The following is a 7,536-nucleotide window of genomic DNA, read 5'->3' as shown; positions in this document are numbered from 1 at the left end:
CAGAGGCACGAAGGAAGAAGAGGGCTGTGCAGCCGCGTGGCTGGACCACACCTGGGGGTCCAGGACACGTCCTCACCTTGTTTAAATGGCAGGTACGGTCCTGCCTCAATTCTGAAGACCCCATGGGACAGTCATTTCTGTAGAGACCAGCTCCGCTTTAGGTCTCCCAGATCTGTCCTTGGTTTAGTCGTTCTTCATTCACTCACTTGCTCAGTCAACAAACACGACTGGAGCCCTTCCTTTGTGCCTGTACTAACATGCATTGGTGCCTTCTATGTGCCAGGCTCTGTGTTAGCAAAGGCATCACGACCTTCAACTTGTTACTTCTCTGAACCATCCGTACAAAGGGCAAAATAACCATACGTAATGAAGAGTGATGGCGAGGATTCAATGGGGTCATGTGTGTCAAGGGCTTGGCCCCGGCCCACTGGATGTCAGGAGTGGTCACTGTTTCCTGTAGCATGTGTTCTCATGCTCTGTGTCACCCGTCTCCCCAGTCCCTTGGTTTTGTATCCCAGGAACAATGAACTTTCCTCGGTTCCTCCAGGGCCTGCTCTCTCTCACCTCTAGGACTTTGCAATGCTGTTCCCCCTGCCAGGAACACTCTTCCACCCACCCCCAATCTCCATTTCACATGCACACACAGCACCTGGCTGATTTGTGCCTGAGGTCTCCACTGTCACCTCTTCAGGGGTGCCTTCCCTGACACAAGCCCCCTGGCCAGTGAGGACCCCGGCCCTGCATTCCTGTAGCACAGGGTTTCCCATCCTCGGCCCTGCTGACCTCGTGGCTGGATAACTCTTAGCGGTGGGAGACGCCTTGCGCATTATAGGATCTTTGGCAGCCTCCCTAGCCTCTGCCCCCTAGATGCCAGGAGTTCCCCCAAACGATGCAACCAAAAATGTCTTCAGACCTGAACAAATGTCCTCTGAGTGGGCACCTTGCTCCTCCACCTGAAGGTCCAAGACCTGTCTTCCCGAAGAGACTCCAAGCCCTGTGCGGGAAGGAACTGGGGCTGCCTCATCCACTGATAAGTCCCCAGCACTGACCCACTTCCAGGTGGAGAAACACTCAAGAAATCATCATGGGATGGATAGATGGGTGAATGAAGAAGTGGAGAGATGTGCCCGAGTCCCACTGCTGGCAAATGGGCCTGCTGGGCCTTGAACCCGAATCTCCGCCTGCAGAGCCTGTGCTCTGCCCACCGCGGCACGCAGGGCTTTGATCCTGAGCCAGGTGGCGCTCTCCAGACCTCAGGAATGAGAAGAGTCCAAGCTCACTGAGAGGCAGCTAGAGGCTGGGCTCTGGGCCGGGCGCTTGCTGTGGCTAAATGCTCAGCACGGCTCTACAGGGCAGGTGCTGTGCTCACCTTCATTGCACGGGAAACTGAGTCACAGGAAGGGTAAGCGATCTTACCGGGTCTTGCAGCAGGAAGCGGCAGTGCTGGGGGCTCCCTCTGCGGGAAGCTGCTCAGAGTGTGCGTCAGACCAGGCCGAGTGAGGTCGGCGCCAGCGCCCACTGCCCAACCCGTGGCCCAGGCAAAGGCCCTGCGGTGCGCTCATCCACACTCGGGTGTGGAGCGGAAATGCAAAGCCGACCACAAGAGACAGAAAGAAAACTCGCCTGTCTTGACCCTCCTACTAGACGGCAAGAACATGAAATATCCCCTAAGAATTCATACTACTTAGATGGTCCAAACACCTTAAGTGGAAAATTAAATTTGACATAGTCCAGGTTTGATACCATGTCCAGCAGACAGCAGAAGCAAATAGAAATTTGTTCTGGAAGGACTCAACTTCAATCCAGACCTTGAAGAATTAGCAAAAATATAGTTCCAAGGAAAATGAACATCTCTGAGTTAAAAACCACAAAGTATACCTGGAACAAAGCACCATGAGTGAGAACCAGAAAAACTAAGAGGCAATAGAAACAGATGCCTGAGACGTGAGACACGGTATGAGAATTATCAGGTATGGAACAGAAAATAGTTATGTTTATGGAAATTAAAGAACAGGGTGAAAGCAGAGAAGAAAATAGCTAACTAGAATTTCTAGGAAAAATATAATGTGGATATTTTTAACTTTTCATTTTAAATAATTATAGATTCACAAGAAGTTGCAAAGACAGTACAGAGAGGCCCTGTGTACTCTTCACCCAGTTTCAGCCAGTGGTCACATCTTACATATCTAAAAAAAAAAAAAAAATTGCGGAAGATGCTGCAGTAGGAGTAGTTGCTAATACTCTAGGAAAAAGGACAAAAACCCTCAGTAGGCCCAGGACTGATAGAAAATCATGACTCCGCAAAAAACAAAAATAAAAACAAACAACAAAATTATACAAACTTCTTGGAGATGGAAAGGCAGTAACTTTGACATGGGTGGATGGAAAAACAATGCCAATGTGGGAATGGGCCCAGAAACAGAAGAAAAAGACCCCAGGGGTCTCAGAGGCACACAAGCTGAGACAAGCATATGGTGTTCTTGCCACCCCTAAGCGGTTCCCCTTTCTTCATCCTTTCCTCAAGCAGGATCAATTACCTCCCCCAAAGTGGTGCAAAGCTCACTCCTCTTCTAGAAACCTTTATCGTTCCCCGATGCCTTTAGGCCAAGTAATAACGTTCCTCCCGACAAGCCGGTTCCTCTCAACCACAAGATGAATTCCTCAAATTACCATATAGACCCCCTTGGTACAGCCAAAGTGATCTCCTACAGGTCCCTCAGACTTGCTGTGACAGATGGTATTTTCCACAGAGCAATGCAACAGTGTCTCCCACCGCACAGGCACTTCTAATGTGACTTTGGCACCCCTCCCACTGAGAGGGGGCGTTTGTGCCCCCTCCCCTTCTAGCTAGGTGGGCTTTTCTGATTGTTTACAGAGTTCAGCAGAAATGACATTACAGTGGGTCCACTTACACGTGGATTTTCTTCTGCCTGTGCCACCCTGAGACAGCAAGACCAGCCCCTCCTCCTCTTCCTCCTCCTCCTCAGCCTACCCAGCGTGAAGACAAGGAGGATGAAGACCTTTATGATGATCCACTTCCACTTAAGGAATAGTAACTATATTTTCTCTTCCTAATGACTTTCCCAATAACATTATCTTTTCTCTAGCTTACTTTATTATAAGAATACAGTATACAATACACGTAATGTACAAAATATGTGTTAGCCAACTGTTTACATTATCAATAAGGCTTCCAGTCAACAATAGGCTAATAGTAGTTAGGTTTTGGGGGGAGTCAAAAGTTATGCTTGGATTTTTGACTGTTCAGGGAGTGGGTAACCCTAACCCTGTGTTGTTGAAGGGTCAGCTGTATTTGGTTTCCAAGGCTAGACCATAAAAGAACTAGCTTCCACCTGGGTCTCTTTGGCGCTATAAGCCTCTGTGTAAGGCAGCTCATGGCCTTGAGGCTGCCATGCTGTGAGGGAGCCCAATCTAGCCCCTGCAGAGACCACATGGAGAGGTCCTGAGACCACAGGAAGACAGAGAGGCGTCCTGCCAGCACCCGCTGTCCCAGCTGAGCCACTGACTCACTGCAGCCATCCAAGAGACCCCAAACCAGAACTATATCTCTGAGCCTTTCCTTTTTTCCTGACCCCCAGAAACCATGGCAGAGAATAAAATAATTGCTATCTTAAGTTACTCAATTTTGAGGAAATTTATTATGTAATAACAGACAACCAGAACACCTGCCATGCCCATTTTCACCTCTACACCTTTTCTCACTCAATCCCTCTTGCCTGGTATCTTCTTTCCTTTTCCTTTCTCCTTTTGGTAACCTCTTCACTTAACTCAACAGTCTTCCTTTGAAGCTCAGCTTAAGTTACTCCTCCTCCATGCAGACCTCCCTGCATGCTCCAGCTCCTGGCCTCATGCCCTGTGTTAGCACCTGAAGACCTCACCATTCCTACTGCTCATATGGCACTTGGCAGATGGGGACCCTTTCATAATCATCTTTTTATGTTCACTTTCCAGCCAATCTCCGGGGCCACATCACCATTCTGAGCCCAGTACTGAGTGGGTTTAATAGCCCAGGGCTGCGGTGGGTGCTGAGGAGGCTGGTGCCCCACACGGTCCTGAGTGAGAGTCCTGCAGTGTCCATGGCAGGGCCAGTGCTCGATGGTCACAGAGAAAGCAGAGAGACGCCAAGAGGACCCTGCAGACGACTTGAGGGGAGACCAGCAGGTCCCACAAAGAGGGGAAAGAACAAGTGTCATCTGGCCTGGAGAAGAAGGCTACAAAACACCCAGATGGGCTGAGGGCACAGGTCTTAAAGACAGGTTATGTTCCAGCCCCAGGTTACCTAAACTTGCACATAAGAAAAGCACAGAGCACTTGTTAAAATACAATTTCCTGGGCCTCACCTCAGACCCGTGATGAGGCACGTAATCCTGGGTTTCAAGCAGCATCCCAGTGCATCCTCTGATAAGAACAGTGTAGGAAATATTTCTCCATGCCAAAGAAACAGCATGCAGAAGCTGGAATGAGTGGTGCCAAGAATTCATTCATCCATCCATTCCTCGATCATTTAATGAGCACCTACTATGTGTCAGGCCCTGCGTTTGACACAGGGCAATGAATAGCAAACAGGTCAGTTTTTGCCTTCCAGAGACTACAGTCTAATGGAAAAGACTTTAATGACTTTGTGCCATAGATGATTAACAATGGGTACTAAGAAGAAGTTAGGGTTACTATGAGCATATAAACAGGAAACCTAAACAAGACTGATTGTTTTTTCTTTTTTTGCCATGCAGCATCTGTATCCCTTTCTTCCACACATGACCTGAACTCAGCCAATCAAATGTTTATACCTGACAGTTTTTATATCTAGAGCGAGTGAACAAAGGAGGAAGGAAAGCGGGTGATTCATCCTGAAAGGGTAAGAGGTAACCACAAATCACCAGTCTGGTGACCAGGGCTTCATGCAGGGCACGCAATTGTTGTATAACAAACTGCCCCCAAACCAGGCAGTTTAAAAGAACAAACATTTACAATCCTATGGTGTCTGTGGGTCATAAATCCAGGCACTTCTCAGCCGAGTCCTCTGGCTCAGGTTCTCGCAAGGTTGCAATCAAGGTGCCAGCCAGGGCTCCAGTTTCACTTCAAGGCTTAACTGGGGAGGGTTCAGCGTCCAAGCTCACTCACGTGGTTGTCAGCAAGATCAGTTCTCTGTGGGGGTTGGAAAGAAGGTTTGGGTTGCTCACTTGCTCTTGGTGGGAGCCTCCCTCGGTTCTTTGCCATGTAGTTCTCCGCACAGGGCAGCTCACAGAACGGCAGCTGCTTCCATGAGAGCGGGCAAGCCAGAGAGCAAGAGAGCATGAGCAAGATGAAAGTCAAGACTTTTTATAACCTAATATCAGAATTAACATCCCTCATCACTTCTTTTTGAAGCTCCAAGTGGCTGGGACTACGGGCACATGCCACCATGCCCAGCTGATTTTTAAATTTCTTTTTTTAGGGATAGGGGTCTTGCTATGTTGTCCAGGCTGCTTTCAAATTCCTGGCCTCAAGAAACCCTCCCTCCTTTGCCTCCCGAAGTGCTGGGATTATAGGTGTGAGCCACTGTGCCAAGCCCCTCATCACTTTTTGTAGTAATCTACTGATTAGAGCTGAGTCCCTAGGCCCAGCACACACTCGAGTGGCAGGGATTACACAAGGGTGTGAGGCTGGGGTCACTAGAAGCATCTTAGAATCTGCCTACCACACCCTCAACGGGTCCAGTGGTTGGATGTGGGCTGTTTCTTGTATCTTCCTTCCTGGATTCCAGACCACTCCCCAAGGCCCCTCTCCAGTCTTCCAGGAGATTCCACGCATTGCTTGGTGTCCTTTCTGCTTAATGTTTTCCTTGTTTCTGTTACCAGGAATCAAGTATGTTGATTGACTGGGGGGACTCCAGGCTGGGTGAGGATTCAGGGCCCAGCAGGCACATGGAGCGGTGGGATGCCACCAGTTTCCTAGACCCCCTGTAACAAAGTGTCACAAACGGCGTGGCTCAAAATAACAGGCATTTATCCTCTCTCAGTTCTGGAGGCTACAAGTTCAAAATCAAGGTGTCATCAGGGCCATGTTCCCTCTGAAACCTGCAGGGGAGGAGCTTTCCTTGACTTTTCCAAGCGCCAGTGATTTGTTGGAAATCCTTGGCCTTCTTAACCGGCGACTGCAGAACTCAACCTCTGCCTTCGTCACCACGTAGTCTGCGTCTCTGGGACTCTTCTTGTCTCCTTCTAAGGACACTAGTCACATTGGATTAAGGCCCACTCCATTCTAGTATGACCTCATCTTAACTAATTACATGTGAAATGACACTATTTCCGAATAAGATCACATTCTGAGGTACTTGGAGTTAGGACATCTACACAATTCAACCCATAACAGATGATGAGAGTCAAGTAGGTAGTAGATGCTCCATAAATATCCAATCAATGGATGCATAATGCTATCAAAAGAGGGGTAGAGCTGGCCTCAGCCTTGAAGTGGACATCCAGATACAGAATCCATTCATGCAACCAACTAATATTTATTGAGCACCTACTGTGTGCCAGCCACTGTTCTAGATACTGGAGACACAGCCTTCATTGAGGTTACATTCTAGTGGCAAAGACTGACGATAAAGAAGTAAATATATGATCTAATGGCAGGTACTAAGTGTTAGAAAGAAAAATAAAGTAGGAAAAGGGATAAAATAGGGTCATGGGACAGTCGTGGACAAGGCATGCCTCCCTTTGGAGCCGATGTTTGCCTCCATCCTTGAAACGTGCCCAGAGCTGGGCCCACTAACAACACATGGGAGAAGACAGGGACTGAGTCTCTGGGGCCAAGGTCTAGGCAACTAGAAATGGGTGGGAAGATGGAAAGACAAGGGTTATAGGTAAGGCAGCTGGGGAGTGGCTGCAAATACAAATTAGTTGCAGGAAAAGAAGCTCAGGCCTTGGCACAAGAACAAAGCGGAAGCCCGGTTCTCAGAAGGACCCACGTGATCAGTGCGAATGCAGCAAGATGGTCAACACAGAGGTCTGCACCCTCCTGGCAACAGGCACTGTGGGACAATGGTGGTGATGATAGTGATGGCGATGATGACATCTGTCATTACTGCATGTATTAAACATTTCACATAATCTCATTTAATCCTCACAAGAACCTTATGAGTTAAACACTATGGCTACTCCCACTTTAAAAATGAGGAAACAGAGGTCCAGAAAGAGAAGCAACTTGCCCAAAGCCTCGCAGTTAGTGGCAGGGGTGAGATTCTCAGGCTTGTCAAAACCCAGAGTCTCAGTGCAGAAGAAAATGGACGTGGGGAAGTGTGGGTCAGGAGATTCCAGGCCTGAGCACTGGAAGCATGGGCAGCAGAGAATCCAAGCCCGGATAATCAGAGATCCAAGACTCGGATCACCAGTGTTTTGGTTTGCAAGGAATAGAAGCTGATCTCCAAGTCCATGACAGACTGAACCAGGAGCAAAAACTCAGTGTAACTGGATATTAGAGGGGAAAGGATGTGATCACGGGCAACAAAAGTGAGCAAAGGTAAAGAACAAGGTC

This window comes from Lemur catta, chromosome 5 (genome assembly GCF_020740605.2).
Source record: "Lemur catta isolate mLemCat1 chromosome 5, mLemCat1.pri, whole genome shotgun sequence".
Lineage (NCBI taxonomy): Eukaryota > Metazoa > Chordata > Mammalia > Primates > Lemuridae > Lemur > Lemur catta.
Note: the sequence above shows the minus strand (reverse complement) of the source record.